Raw genomic sequence first — 16,481 nt, forward strand, 5'->3', positions numbered from 1 at the left:
ATACAATCAACATCTATCAACCATGCCTTTAAAAACCTTACTAAAATTTATAAGGAGTTCGTTAGGTCATGGTGGGAGGTTCAGGGCCTGGGCAAGTATCTGGAGAATAAAATAGTTCCAAGAGGCCTTCGTGTACATATTTCACCACCACAAAAAATGCGAACACCAACATTTATGTCTAAATGGGAGAAGGAGGCCACTGAAAGCTCCTTGAGATTGATGACTCTACTTTTAGAAGAAGAGAAAACTAATTTGGATAGGAACACTAAGGATCTTGAACAAGCAATCCAGGATACTAAACGATTTTCGGAGGATTCTGAATATGAAAAGAAAGAAAAAACATTAAAGTCAACAATTGATAAATATACCATCTATCTTAAAGAACGTAAGCATTTTCTGTATACACGTGATGCAAAAGACTTCTCAGAGAACAGCGTAAATGACGTTAGATCAGTCACAGAATCAGAGAGAAGCTCCTCAGAAGGAGAACTCTCTGGTGCAGAGAATTCTGTGAAATACACCCGCAGAGGAGACAAAGGTAGAGGTAGGGGAAATGGGAAAAATAAATCAAGGGGTCGAGGAAGATATAATCGTCAGGATGGAGGTTCACCCGCCCCTTTTTTAGGCGCCCCTATCACGAACTACCTGTTGAGGGCAAGAAGATGAGGAACGATAATGTTTCATTACATGAAACAACTACTACCCCCTCAGATGAACTCCAAGTCATTAATCTCTCAGGGAAAAGTCTTACAACAACAGAAATGAATCTACTGAAAAAGGGACTCTTTTATACCAACCAATAAGTATGAAAGCTTTCAGTGGACCAAAGATATTGCTTTATTTCTTCGAAAACTCAAATGGAAGAAATTTTTCATGATTCAGGACCGGAAAAAATGCAATGAAATGGATATTGACTTAGAGGATATTAACTTCCTCAATGATTTAGAAGAACTATCCAAAGAAGGCCAAAAAGACCCAGGGGATGGACCTTTTACGACTCTAAAACATAAAAATACAAAGAATCCTCCGGCAGGGGATTATCCCCATATTGAAATATTTGAGGCCATGGTTAATAAAAAATTGAAAAACCTTGCTCAGGAGTATAAAATTATCCATCAGCAGAATTTATCAACAGAAGAGAAAAAGGCACTACTACAATTGGAAAAAGACAAATCGGTGGTTATAAAACCCTCCGACAAAGGGGGAAATATAGTGATTCTTGACTGTGAAAAATACAAAGAAATGTGCTTGAACATACTGAAGGACGACACAAACTATGCCATACTAGGGGTAGATCCAACTGATGTATTTCTAAAACAACAGAAAGAAATTTTAACATCTGCAAGAGATCAACATCTGATTGATGATAATGAATATCAATATCTCTATCCACAATACCCTAGCATAGCTACCTTTTATGGACTACCCAAAATTCACAAGGGGCTGACCCCTTTGAAGGGCAGGCCCATTGTGTCGGGCATAGGCAATATTACAAAAGGGATAAGTACATACCTTGATAAGGTACTTCGACCTTTTGTGGAGTCATTGCCCTCGTATGTGAAAGATACTACGGAAGTCTTAAAATGGTTAGAGGGCATATATATCCCACCAGGAGTAAAACTCGCGAGCCTGGATGTTGATTCCTTATATGGCTCAATTCCACATACCAATGGATTGGAAGCAGTCAGACACTATCTAAAACAGAGAGGAATTTTTTTCTCTAATCATAACGAATTTGTGCTGAACCTACTATCATTTGTACTTGAGCATAATTCTTTTCTTTTTGATGGGCGGATCTTCCACCAGCTCAGGGGGACGGCTTGTGCTCCCACATATGCTAATCTCTTCCTGGGCTGGTGGGAGGAAAAAGTCGTCTTTAATGATAACAACGAGAAATGGACTTCTATGGTGGACCTGTGGGTCCGCTATATTCATGATATTCTAATTCTGTGGTCCGGTGAAATAGAGGAGTTCTATGAGTTCGTCAAGACCCTAAACATTAACAATTTGAACTTGTTTTTCACTGCTGAAATTGAAAAAGACAGTCTAACTTTCCTAGATCTCAAAATTATTAAGACCGAAACAGGATCCCTCGAAACGAGAATATATAAGAAGCCAACTTCTACTAACAATTTGCTTCACTGGACAAGCCATCACCCCTACCCCCTGAAAAGGGTGATACCTAAGGGGCAATTAATGAGGGCAAAACGGAACTGTTCTAGTGAAGAAGAATATGAAAATCAGGCAAGGGAGATGATGGTAAGATTCCGCAACAGAGGTTATCCGATGGATGTCGTAACACAAGCCAAAGAAGAAGTGGATAATATGAAGAGGAACATACTTTTGACCCCCAAAAATAAGATCACCGATGGATCCGAAACTCTACGGATCATCGGAACATTTGATGACCGTTCACAACAAGTGAGGAAAATCGTTGAGAATTATTGGGATGTCCTGTTGAAGGACAAGGACCTGGCCCCATATTTACCGACAAGACCATTGATTACCTACAGACGGGGTAGAAATTTAAGAGACCGATTGACACATAGCCACTTTACGAGACCACCAACCACATCAACTTGGCTACACGACAATCCAGTAAAAGGCTGCTATCCATGCTCTACATGTAAGGTCTGTGGTTTCATCAAAAAAGGCATCAATTTTGTGAGCTCTGCTACAGGGACAAACTACCAAATACGTGATTTTATGAACTGCAAATCGAACGGGGTGATATACCTGGCAACTTGCCCCTGTCCGTTGGACTATATAGGGAAAACAAGGCAGCAGTTTAGACGCAGAATTTTGTCACATATCGGCAACATAAATCTAAACGAGCAGACGAGCTTCGCAATACATGTACGCAATTTTCATAACAATGACCCTACGACTATTAAGTTTCAGGGCATTGAACTTTTGAGATGTGATGGCTGACGAGGTGACCCGGACACAAAATTATTACAGAAGGAAAGTGCTTGGATCTATCAGATGGAATCATTATCACCAAAAGGTTTGAACGAGCAATTGTCTTTTTTACCGTTCATCAATAAAAAGTAGTGCCTAATTCTGTACAGTACATCTGATGGATAATTGAACATCGTATAATATAGAACGAACAATATTGAAACCTGAACAAAAGTTTATTCTATTCTATATCTTATGATATTTTGACTGTTGATTTTTCTGACGAATTAAGTATAAAACATCTTTACTGACTTCGCTACATACGAATCCCTCCCAAATAATTGGAGCATCGCCTCACAAGAGATACAATAAGCGTAATGAGGAATATAAACATACGTAAGAACTCGCGGGTCATATCTATCTTTTCGCACTATGATAATCCATGAGATCAGGATATCATTAAGCTGTGACTATATATAATGAACATAGACCAACGTGATACTGGTGACCCTAAAGTCTATGATTCATAAAAGAGATATATACATAATTGCTATAAGTATCAATATATAATCATTGTACTCGGACAAGGATAGGGAGGAACATAGGAATATATTATGACCACTGGATTGAGTATAAAAATGGATGGGTATAATAAATCAACAATCACCTTACATCGAAGATGTGGTCTTCCCATAGCCTAATACTCCATTGGTCATAGAGTGAGAATGTTAATGAAGTAGATATTTAAATGGGATGCATACATTAACAGCACGTTATGATAAATATGCAACTATGATCCTCAAACAAGATCAGGGAGAAGCATGAAAAAATATACCTTAGTAAATTGAATGTACGGACACAATGATTTATTATTTGCCCTACGCTATGTACGTGGTTTATCCATAGCTGAACATCTCTTTATTCATATTTAGAGATGAGCGAACGTGCTCGGCCCCGCCCCTTTTTCGCCCGAATACCGCGATTTTCGAGTACTTCACTACTCGGGTGAAAAGTACTCGGGTGCGCCGGGGGGCGGGGAGAGGCGTAGCGGCGTGGGGGGTAGCAGCGGGGAACAGGGGGGAGCCCTCTCTCTCTCCCTCTCCCCCCCACTCCCCGCTGCAACCCCCCGTGCCGCCACGGCGACCCCCGAATTTTTTCGCCCGAGTACGGAAGTACTCGAAAATCGCGGTATTCGGGCGAAAAAGGGGCGTAGCCGAGCACGTTTGCTCATCTCTATTCATATTATGAAACAAATATATATTGACTATCTTATAATTAATGTCACAAAATATACGAGTGCGGATTAGTATAAAGGACCGTCAGGTCATTAGGTTTCTCCAGACACTATAGCGTCTGTGGCAGCATTATGGTAACAGGTTGCTATGGATATACTCTTGGTTGCGCAGGCGCAGTATATCTCCGTCGCCACTTAGAAAAACACGGAGAAGAATTGTATGATCTATAAACATCATAAGCGCATGCGCTAGTTGCTGCATCAAGTTGCTATGGAGATTCCTTTACACCGCGCAGCCATGTCTTTCCCCTGTTGTTCAGTGTGACGACACGGGATTTACACGGACTGCGCATGCGCGAGGATATCTCGCAAATCACACGAGAAGTAACACTGACGTATGTCTTTTAGAAACGATGATATCTGTATGGTGCGGGCGATACTTACCCCCAGATTTGGATTGGTGGATACGATGAGGGAGGTGGAGACACGGATACAAAAGGTGAGCACCTCACCGGTCATACCATTTCTGCATGATGCTCGCTATGAGCTGTATCGATGTTGCACACTAGGGAATGAAACAAATCCCTTTTGTAGCTCTAAACAAGTCCTCCTGATGAACTAGCTTTGAGAATAGTTAGCTAGGGAAACACGTTGAGGTACAGAGACATAGGATTAGATCAATGAATCGGCTATCAATAACATGATATAAGATTAAAATCGATACATGGGGAGACTTTGCTATTAACTACTAGCAGTCCATATGTGGTGCCTAATGCATGATCAGTCCGCAATAAACAAAGACAGAAGACCTATGTGCATGAACAGGGATCTGCAAGTTTAAGTGTGCAGGAGACCTATATGCATGATTTGGAGTCTATAAGTCAAAGTGGACTAAACATAAAGCCCAAGCCGACGCATTGATTTATTGTAAAAACAGTTGGCATCATTGCACTGCTTGTTGTACAACGAAATTTATATCCTATACTTATTTGAAAAGGATTTGATGAGGATCCTAATTAGAGATGAGCGAACACGTTCGGCCCCGCCCCTTTTTCGCCCGAACACCGAACTTTGCGAACACTTCAGTGTTCGGGCGAAAAAGTTCGGGGGCCGCCGTGGCAGCGCGGGGGGGTGCGGCGGGGAGTGGGGGGGAGAGGGAGAGAGAGAGGGCTCCCCCCTGTTCCCCGCTACTGCCGCCCGCGCCGCCGCGCATCTCCCCGCCCCCCGGCGGCACCCGGACCTTTACGCGCAAACACTGCAGTGTTCGGCAAAGCCGGTGTCCGGGTGCGGATGTGTCCGTAACGGACATGTTCGCTCATCTCTAATCCTAATATAAATATCTTCATACAGCTTTGAGCATTGAGAGTGGCTAACACCATTCAAGAGTACACTGTATAAAGTGTCCAGGTTGAGAGAGTATATAGTCAACATCAGGATAATATACACAATCATCTACTATATTGAACTAAAGGATTGAATATCCTATAGAGTTGATTGACACAAGGTTTACATCATAAACTTTATCCTGGCAAAATGTTATCTGACAAGTAGTGTGACGCTTTCCTTTTGGAAAAATACATCATAAGTATAACTTACACTCTCAAACTAAATGTGACACTACACAGTGTATGATAGCGTTTCTGTGATGTGTCATCAATCATTTTGATGCACAATTTGATTGACTATACTAACTGGGACCCTTGATATGGTGATATAAATTCCTCTCAAAGAAATCTCCAAGTCAGTTATATCCAGAACATACAAACGTACTTGAAAATATATATATATCTTTATTCAAATGAGCTCACCTTTATTGTTGTGAAACGTACATTAAGTAACCAGACTTTGGAATAGGATAAATACCACTGTATGTATTTATAAACTCTATAAGGGTTCCCCTATTGTTTTTGACACGCTCTAAATCATTGTTTTTTGTAGTGTGTCTTTGACTATTTAGTCATTTTATTACTTATTAAATAAAAGTTCATTTTTAATCCTAATCAGTGAGACATATATGTGTGATAGTGAGCAGCTTTACTGCCCTTTGTCTTTTTGGGCTCACTGATAACAAACATGCGATTGTTTTAAAGTCCCATTTCGTGAAAAATCATGCGCTAGCCATTGTAAAGAAACACTAGATTCTTTCTATTCAGCAAACACCCAACCTTCCTTGTTATTTAGCACAGGGGTCCCCAACCACCGGGCCGCAGACCGGGGCGAGGCCGTTAGGTGTTTAGCGCCGGTCCGCGGCACCACCGGGAACTTTTGCTCTAAACGCAAGGCCCGCGGGCTGAATCCGTCCTGCTACCTTGTGTTATGTGGCTCGCGGTGTGCCGACGCCGCTGGCCACTGAGGCGATTACCAGCGGGGGTGCCGCAGCTCCCCGCTGGTAATCGCGCTGATCCCGACGCACACTGACATGTGCAGCCCAGAACGCTTCCTCCCCGAGTCCCCTCTTATTAGTTCCGCAGGAGAGGACTCGGGGAGGAAGCGTTCCGGGCTGCACACTGACGTCAGGGCAGAGAGCGACGCTGACAGCAGGGAGGAGGTAAGTATATGGGTTGTGGGGCTGCTTACTACTGGGGGGGCTGCTTATTACGCGGGGCTTCCTATTACTGGGGGGGACCTGCTTGTTACTGGGGGGGTTGCTTACTGGGAGGGCTGCTTATTACTGGGGGGTGGGGGCTACTTATTACAGGGGAAGGGGCTGCTTATTACTGGGGGGCTGCCTATTACTAGGGGGGGACCTGCTTATTACGGGGGGGGGGACCTGCTTATTACTGGGGGGGTTGCTTACTGGGGGGGGGGGCTACCTATTACAGGGGAAGGGGCTGCTTATTACTGGGGGGCTACTTATTACAGGGGAAGGGGCTGCCCATTACTGGGGGCGGGGCTGCCTATTACTGGGGGGGGTGCCTAATACTGGGGGGGGGGGGTACCTATTACTGCAGGTGGGACCTGCTTATTACTGGGGGGGATGCTTACTGGGGGGGCTGCTTATTACTGGGGGGATGGGGGATACTTATTACAGGGGAAGGGGCTGCCTATTACTGGGGGGGGGGGGGCTGCTTATTACTGGGGAGGGGGTGCCTATTACTGGGGGGAGGCTGCTTATTACTGGAGAGGACCTGCTTATTAATGGGGGGAATGGTTCCTGGGGGGTGCTTATTACAGGGGGGGTCGGGGCTACTTATTACAGGGGAAGGGGGTGTCTATTACTGGGGGTGGGGTGTTGCCTATTACTGGGGGGCGCTGTCTATTACTGGGGGGACCTGCTTATTACGGGGGGGTGGACCTGCTTATTATTGGGGGGACCTGCTTATTACTGGGGGGACCTGCTTATTGCTGGGGGTGGGGGCTACTTATTACAGGGGGAGGAGATAAATTATATGCTGCCCTATGTGTGTACTGGGGGGGGGGGTAGATTATATACTGCCCTATGTGTGTACTGCCAGGACATTCTAAATGTCATAATTAAATAAGTATGCACTAAACTCCAACCCCCTTCATAGCCCCGCTCCATATAACCAAAGCCCCGCCCATGTCCCACCCAACCCTGCTGGGCCTTGTAAAAATGGTCTTGCTTGAAGCCGGTCCCTGGTGCCAAAAAGGTTGGGGACCACTGATTTAGCACATATTATGCACACCCATCTGCTCTCAAAAGCCGATCATTCACTCATGCAAACACTGTTAGCTTACATGTAAACACTACCAAGCGTCATCTAAGCGACTGAGAAGGCGACCATTAAAAGCGAAAAACGTTATGTTTAAACACTCATCTTTCAAAGAAAACAGTCGCTCACTGTTCGGTGTTTCTAGCGAACTTTGAACAAAATTTGTTGCGTGTAAAAGGGCCTTTTACTGACAAGCCCAACACATAGCGGACATTTCTCAGTTTTGCTCCTTTTAAGGCTGAATATTTCCTGCCTGCAGAAGTCAGTGAGGATGTGAGTGATTGCATCACTGTATATGTTGTGCCTAGACATACAAAGCTTCAGCCAGGGGTGTACCAAAAGGCTTAGGGGTCCAGGTGCAAAAGTTCAGCCCGGCCCCCCCAACCTGTACCCATACCCATACGTAAACCGTGCAGCGTACAATTGCAAAACTTGGCATAAGCTTTCTAAACATGACTTATTTCCTGGACTATGTAAATATTTGTTTGTAGCCCCTTAGACCGGGCTCACACGTGCGTATGATTACCATGTATTATGCGTCCGCTGTACGTGCGTGTGATACGCGGTAAATTAAATATATTGCCTTACACAGTTCCGGTCGCATTTGCGAATAGGAATCGTGTAATATGCGGGCACAAAAAAGAACACAGCATGTTCTATTTTGCGGCATAAGAGAACCCGTTGTTCTCTATGGGCCCATAATTAACGCCGCTCGTATGTAATTAAATTGCGTATGGTCAGTGTATATACGCACCCATGCGAATCGACACCACAGGAAATATTTAAAAAAACTAAAAGAAGTGGACTGCACATGGCAGTGTGAGTGAGATACAATGTCATGCGCAGTACAATTTTGCTGCCGTATGCTACAATAGGATAGGTCACCAGCAGCTCCACAACAGTAAAACACTTCATCATGACCGATGCAGTGTTTTATGCTTACAGTCATGTTCATGTTTTTTATTACATTTTTTAACCACAATTAAAAAAAACACATCAATTAATAAACTACCTAGACTATTAAAAACGTCATTTGGTTTTAAACAATAAATGCGTTTTTGTAAATCCACATGCAGAGTTTTGATGCACTTTTTAATTGTGTGGAAACTGTGCAATCATATACAGTATATACCCATGTTATACCAGCATGCTCCATATCACTCTATACAGGGAGATGTATAAATTATACCAGCTGTATATATGATGGCCATCAGATACAACCGGATTTGCTCCAACCCAACAGGCAGAAAGGAACATTTACACATTCTCAAAAAGACATTTATAAATCAGGGCTACCATCCCACCTCGATTGATGACCAAATCACCAGAGCCACCAGGACACCCAGAAATCAACTACTCCAATACAAGGAGAAAGAAAAAAATGGACGTGTGCTACTAGTAGTGACCTACAATTCACAGCTAGAGGTACTAAGGAATACTGCAAAGAAACTTCATCATACCCTACACAAGGATGACCGTCTGAAAACCATATTACCGGACCCTCCCCTTCTGTGTTACAGGCAACCTCCAAGCCTGAGGAACTCTATAACCAGGAGTGCATTGCCCTCTGACACACAAAAGGAACTTATCCCTGTAATGTAAGGAGCTGTAAGACCTGCTGACATGTACTGACTGCGGACAGGATACGGATCCCCAACACACAGCAGGACTATAAGATCCCAGGGACATTCACATGTTCCATGTCTGATGTTCTGTACCTGATCCTGTGCAGTAAATGTTCTGTTAGGGGGCTTTATATCGGGAAAACGGGACAAAAACTGAGAGCCAGGATGAGATCTCATCACCACTCAATTAGAGAGGGAAAGACTGAACTACCTATGGCAAAAAATTTTTTGTCAGAGGCACAGCATAGGGACAAAAGGTTTCAATAATGACTTATGAAGAACCCTATGAACCGTCCATGTAGCTGGCAGATTAAGTTCATAAGCATGCAGATTTACTACACGCGTGATGACAAAGTGGGTCCACGTGACGCGGCGCCAGTTTCAAAGACGGAACCTTCAATTTGAGATTTTTAGAAGACAAATATACTTTGTCCCATCCTGTAAGGTTCAGACACTGACAGACTCCTCCCACTACGCAACTGCATACGAGCCCCCGTTGCTTCCAGGTTCTTCTGTACTTCTTTCCACACCCCCTGCAGCGCATCTGTGGCGACATCCACTGCAGGACAGACAGACGGAGTAGAAATAGCTGTAAGGAAGCGAGGATGCTGACCATATACGCAAAGGAATGGAGACACCCCAGTGGAAGAACAAGTACGGTTGTTTAGCGCAAACTCTGCCAACGGCAGGAATTCTGCCCACTGAGGAGCCTTTTCACGGGCAAACAACCGTAAATATTTCACTAAATCCTGGTTCTTCCGTTCAGTCTGACCATTAATTTGCGGGTGGAATGCTGACAAGAAGGAAAGCGACGTTCCCAGGTTTCTACAAAAGGCTCGCCAAAATTGCGCAACAAACTGAACCCCGCAATCAGATACAATGTTCTCGGGAACCCCATGTAGACGAATGATTTCTTTTACAAAAATCTTGGAAAATTCTATCGCAGAAGGTATTTTCATTAACGCCACAAAATGCGCCATCTTTGAGAAACAGTCTACAACAACTAGGATAGTGGTGGACTTCTGAGACTCAGGTAGATTGGTGATGGTCTTAGAGGCCCCTCCGGACGACGATTTTTACTGCGTGCACAGACAGAGCATCCCTTAACAAAGTTGTGGATCTTCCGAGACTCTGAGACGCAAGGTTTCTGGCACAAATTATCTGCCCTCTGGCACCCCCGAGGGAGCGTCCTGCTGCCAATTTTGTAGATGAGGAACGAGATCAGATTCTACCGCAGCCACCACCACCCCAGGTGTCAAGATATTCTCGGGAGCCACTGTCTTACATTCCGGTGAACCGAAGGTTCGTGAGAGGGCGTCTACCTTCACATTCTTCTCCCCTGGAATATATGTAACGATGAGGTTAAACCTGGAGAAAAACAACGCCAACCTGGCCTGATGAGCTGTGAGTCTCTTAGCATTGGCGAGATATACCAAGTTTTTATGATCCGCATAAACGGTAATGGGATGCCTTGCCCCCTCAAGATGGTGATGCCACTCTTCTAGAGACCACTTAATCGCTAATAACTCACGATTACCCACGTCGTAGTTACATTCCACCAAACTGAACTTCCATGAGAGGATACACATGGACTATACCCAGGTCTCCCGCTGACTTCCTGAGACAGTAAAGCCCCCGCCCCCACCTCAGACGCATCGACCTCAAGGAAGAACCGTCACCACGCAACAGGCTGTACTAGTACTAGTACCGGGGTAGCAGTAAACGCCCTTTTGAGATGAATAAAAGCCTCTAGGGCCTCTGGCGACCATCTTACCAAGTCGGCACCCTTCTTGGTAAGATCGGTCAGGGGTCGAGCAATAACAGAATAATTCTTAATGAATCTACGGTAAAAATTTGCGAAACCTACAAACCGCTGGAGAGCTTTCAGGTTATCTGGTCTGACCCATTGGGAGATTGCTGTAACTTTATCAGACTCCATTTGAATCTCCATGGGTGAAATCACATAACCGAGAAAAGACACTTGTTTAGTACCAAAAATGCATTTCTCCAACTTGACAGAAAGTTGGTACTCACGCAAACGGGTCAGAACCAGCCTCAGGTGCTGCACATGAGAATCCCAGTCTGGGGAGTACACCAGAATGTCATCGAGGTATATGACCAAAAATACCCCCAGGAAATCGTGGAAGACCGCGTTCATAAATCCCAGGAACACAGCGGGGGCATCACAAAGTCCGAAGGGCATGACTAGACATTCAAAATGTCCGAACGAGGTGTTGAATGCGGTCTTCCACTCATCTTCCTTTCGGATGCAAATTAAATTGTAAGCCCCCCTTAGGTCCAATTTGGAAAACCAGTGGGCCCCTACCACCTGATTTCAATAAATCAGGAATCAGAGGCAGGGAGCACTGGTTCTTCACTGTAATTTTATTCAAAGTCCGATAATCCACACAAGGCCTCAAAGTCCCATCCTTCTTCTCTGCAAAGAAGAGACCTGCCCCGGCCGGGAAAATGGACAGCCTAATATGTCATTTGGCCAGAGACTCTGAAATATAGGACTTAAAGGAGTTGTCCCGCGCCGAAACGGGTTTTTTTTTTTTCAATAGGCCCCCCGTTTGGCGCGAGACAAACCCGATGCAGGGGTAAAAAAAACAAAAACGGATAGTACTTACCCGAATCCCAGCGCTGCGGCGACTTCTTACTTACCTTGCGAAGATGGCCGCCGGGATCTTCACCCACGGTGGACCGCAGGTCTTCTCCCATGGTGCACCGTGGGCTCTGTGCGTTCCATTGCCGATTCCAGCCTCCTGATTGGCTGGAATCGGCACACGTGACAGGGCGGAGCTACGAGGAGCAGCTCTCCGGCACGAGCGGCCCCATTCAGAAGGGAGAAGACCGGACTGCGCAAGCGCATCTAATCGGGAGATTAGACGCTGAAATTAGATGGCACCATGGCGACGAGGACGCTAGCAACGGAGCAGGTAAGTGAATAACTTCTATTTGGCTCATATTTAATGCACGATGTATATTACAAAGTGCATTAATATGGCCATACAGAAGTGTATACCCCACTTGCTTTCGCGGGACAACCCCTTTAATGCTAAGTGCAAAAGCATTGGCACACCTATGTAATGTACCTAATCTAATTCTCTAACTTCCTGGTGTTCTACAAACATTACATTTGGAATGACCATTCTTTAGTTCCTAAGTAGGAAAAGTAAAGAGGTCACAACTTGATTATTCAATGCCAATTGTAATAGTAAGTGCACCCATATGTAATGTACCTTCCTACTGTCATACGAGCGTGAAATTTGGCACAAACTGTTATGGTATACTACACTTGATAATCCAGCCCAGGTGCCCTATATCTCACCCACAACCCTTGTCCCTGCCTACTTGCCTGCACTCCTGGCTAGCCCAAGGCGGGCAACTGGGCGGCGGTCCCTACTCTCCCTAGGGGCCGAAAAAGAGACGCTGGCGTACCTGGATGAAAAGGGTAGAATACCGACAGAAAAGGCAGATATAAATAACCAACACGAGCAATACTAAGCAGAACCGAGGCAGATGGAAAAACCTGGCGGATGATAGCAAGGTATAGCAGACAAGATGACAGGAGCAGGAGACCAACAGAGGCAGACTAGCTAACACACTGAGGGAAACCAATAACTGGCAGTGATTGCAAGTCTTTGCCCGATCTTTAAACAAAAGCCTCCGCCCAGGGTCAGAGAGAGGGAGAAGCCAACTCCCAACAAAACACAACAAAAGAGAGCTCATGCATGGCAGCTGCACTCACAGGTGCACACGCACACGGCGCTGCACCCCACCAGCACCACACCGCCCACACCGACCAGGCACAACAAGCCGGGGGGACGCGTCCCGACTGCGGGACCCCGCACACCACCGCCCCAAGAGGACCAGCAAACGCCGCATGGTAACACAAACATTCTTTAGGTTCTACATTGGAAACGTAAAGGGGTCACAACTTGACTATTCAATACCAGTTGCAAAAATAAGTGCACACCTATGTAATGTAACTTCCCAGTGAAATGGCATATGACGGGGGCCCTTAGGCCCCAGCTCGCTAAGGAGCCATCGCAATTGCGACCCCCTAGCAGTATGCCAGTGGCTTCAGCACTTGTCGTAGGAGCTTACATCCTAATATAATGCACAGTCACCTGCAGAGAGTTACTAGTTACAACCTGTGAACTCTTCCATACCTGAGTGCTGCACATACAGAGAAGGGAATATTCCAGCCGCTGGAGTCACTTACATTGCTTCTCTCCTGCTTGGCTTCCTCTTTGCTAAACTTGGCCTCTTCAGAAGTGAAACAACATTCATCCCTCCCATCGGGGAGGAGGTGATGAGGTCGGCCAGCTCTGTCTATTGTGGAGATATGCTGGTGGGTGTCTATGTGATCAGTCATATTCAGTGCTGTGAAGAAAGGTCACTTCTTACCTGTACTTTATACTGGGAGGCTGTTCCATATACCTGAGTGCTGTTTGTAGGATATCCATGTCCTTGCTGCAGAAATAAGGCTTTGTTCACATCTGTGCTGCAGCCTTTTTTCATAGCAGAAGTCATGATGAAGAGTCAGACCCATCGTACTACAGATACCAGCGACCCTGATGACCCCATTTACTTAGAGGCTACACTTCTGCTTTTGGCTTGCAAATACTGTTGCAAAATACTGAAGTAAGAGCGGTCTGAAAGATGTGTCCCTGTGTTGTGTGAGATATTTCTTAGTCCTTTAGGTTCACACAATTTACTTATACCAGCGTTTCATGTGCTGCACTAAGCAAAGTGAGTTCCCAGCCATGAGCGCCAAATATATAAGAGCCTCATCTTGCCGCCAAGGACCACTCCTGAAAAAACATTTTTTATCCCTGCCCCCCTCAATTGAATGCCTGTAACTCTATAGAGATCTCCTCTGTGTATTCCTGCCACATCCCTGCAGTGCAGCCCCTTGTTTGATGCTTATCAGTCATTTGAGAGTGATAATTTTTATTTTTAGTTTCAGATCAATCCCATGATGCATCAGCACAGCATTAACTGAGCCTTTACCATTTCTGCCTTCTGCGGGAACAGATTAATTGTCATTATCTTCTATATTCATCTAAAGAAGCTACAGGCCATAAGTATACAGTCAGGTGGATGAGCTGTGATCTCTTCTATTATACCTGTGTGACAAGAGCTGTGTGATCATCATTAATAACTGTGTTAGGAGGGCCATGTCCATCTATAGGCAGTTTCAGTGGTAGGCGCATATAACATCACACAGACTGAGAATCTGACTCGAAACTGAATACATATCCCCAAGTAGATCTTAGCTGGTCATAATTGAGATAACATGGCTATCTCAGGAGGAGGAGACTGGAAGATTCAGACAGAAATAACTACCCAAGCTAACACAAGCTGACTTATATATAATGGGGGATAGCCACGTAATAAACGAATAAATAAAAAAAATATCACTGGAGTGGCCCTTTAATTATTACTAAAAACTCTTCCTATCAGGGTCACCTCATGTTCCCTCCTTTTACCTTGTATTATTATTGTTAGCTTTTTATTTATAGTGCACATGGTGACACACAACATATTGTCATAATAATATATACCAGGTTTATTAATTAACAGTATCACACTAAATCATACTGCAAGTTACATATACATAGTATGCAAGTATGCAAGGCTGAAAAAAGAGAATGTCCATCCAGTTTAGCCCATCCCCCTTGTTGATCCAGAGAAAGGCATAAAAAAACATGAGGCAGAAGCCAATTTACCTTCCCGGCTCCATAATGGCAGTCAGAATAATCCCTGGATCAACATATGAAGGTTCTTACCTGACTCCAAAATCCGGTTCAACAACTTCTTTGGTTATTTAAGGTCTATATCCTGCAATGTTGTAGTGCTCCAAAAAGACCTCCAGTCCCCTCTTAAACTCCTCCATTGATTTTACCATCACCACTTCCTCAGGCAGAGAGTTTCATAATCTCACAACTATGTTGGTGATGAAACCTCCTTTCCTCTAAACGTAAAGGATGCCCTCTTATTACTATCAGTTCTGGAGATAATTTGCATAAACACAGTTTAAAACTTGATACACATATAGATAAGCCCTGAAGAGGCAGCACAAGAGATCTGGAAAGGCTCTAGAGAAACTGACTGAGACTAAAAATCCCTTTTTAAACCCAACTAACAGTAATTGTCAACCTGAAACATGAGCTACAGTTCTCCAGTACTCACTCAGTTGGTGCTATGGAAATTACCTGCTATCTGCAGCTTGTGGGTCAGTGGCTTCTCTGGCTGTTCATTGCAAACATTGGAGGAAAGGCACATCTTAAAGCAGTTTCAGGTCTTGAAGATAGCTGCAGGCTTCTCTCAGAGTGTTGGGTATACAATCAACTCAACAGGGGGTTGGAGGTAGGTTAAGTAGCTTCTCCATAACAGCAGAGGGGAGAAAGCCAGCAAGATGAATGCAGGCCTCCTTCCCCCCTCCTTCTGTTTCTCTGTCTAGTCACTGTCTGGCTCTGACTCCTGCATTGAACTACTTTTTCCTGCCCATCAGTGCTTTTATATTTTTCTGTTGCAACATAGCTCAGAAAAAAAGGGAAACTACCCCATCTCCTCCAACCCGAACTCTCTTCTCAAAATGGCTCCGATAGGCTCTGCCCTCTGACCAATCCGGGTGCTCCTGTCTTTTTCTGGACAGGTGGACCAATGGCAGTGGAAGGTCCTTGCTACATACAAAAAGTTCTTCACAGGTCCGTCAACAATTGTATTACAGTGAAAGTGACCAAGCTAAATCAACTATTTAATTACCTATTCTGGCCCCATCTTCTTATTAAACGAAATTTAGCATCACTACCATTTGCTAAGTGAGCTTGTAGTTAGGACAGTTGCTCTTGACTTGCAGCTAAGTACTTTTACTGTAGTGCCACAGTTCAGGACACTACAGATTCCCCCTTACTAAAATAACAGCCATCCTCACTGTTTCCTCTACAAGTCCAAAGGACAAGATGGGTTGACAGCTTGATCTGGCACCTTGACATTAAAGAATGTATTTATTTAGATTTCCGCGGAACAATAGAT

General features: G+C 44.6%; 1 protein-coding gene across 3 annotated transcripts in view; it reads right to left on the reverse strand.

Annotated features, from left to right (window-relative positions):
* LOC136577084 (uncharacterized) overlaps positions 1–13,709 on the reverse strand; it is a 33,398-nt gene extending 19,689 nt beyond the window's left edge. Inside the window, exon 1 of one of the 3 annotated variants that reach the window (XM_066576800.1) lies at positions 13,663–13,709. The gene's annotated coding sequence lies outside the window, so the exon portion shown is untranslated. Of the gene's footprint in view, positions 1–1,512; positions 1,534–4,579; positions 4,701–13,662 lie in introns of those variants that run through there. The other 2 variants (XM_066576799.1, XM_066576803.1) reach the window with 2 other exon arrangements.
* Between the last annotated feature and the right edge of the window lie 2,772 nt (positions 13,710–16,481).

This window comes from Eleutherodactylus coqui, chromosome 8, assembly GCF_035609145.1.
Source record: "Eleutherodactylus coqui strain aEleCoq1 chromosome 8, aEleCoq1.hap1, whole genome shotgun sequence".
NCBI classification, from domain to species: Eukaryota; Metazoa; Chordata; class Amphibia; order Anura; family Eleutherodactylidae; genus Eleutherodactylus; species Eleutherodactylus coqui.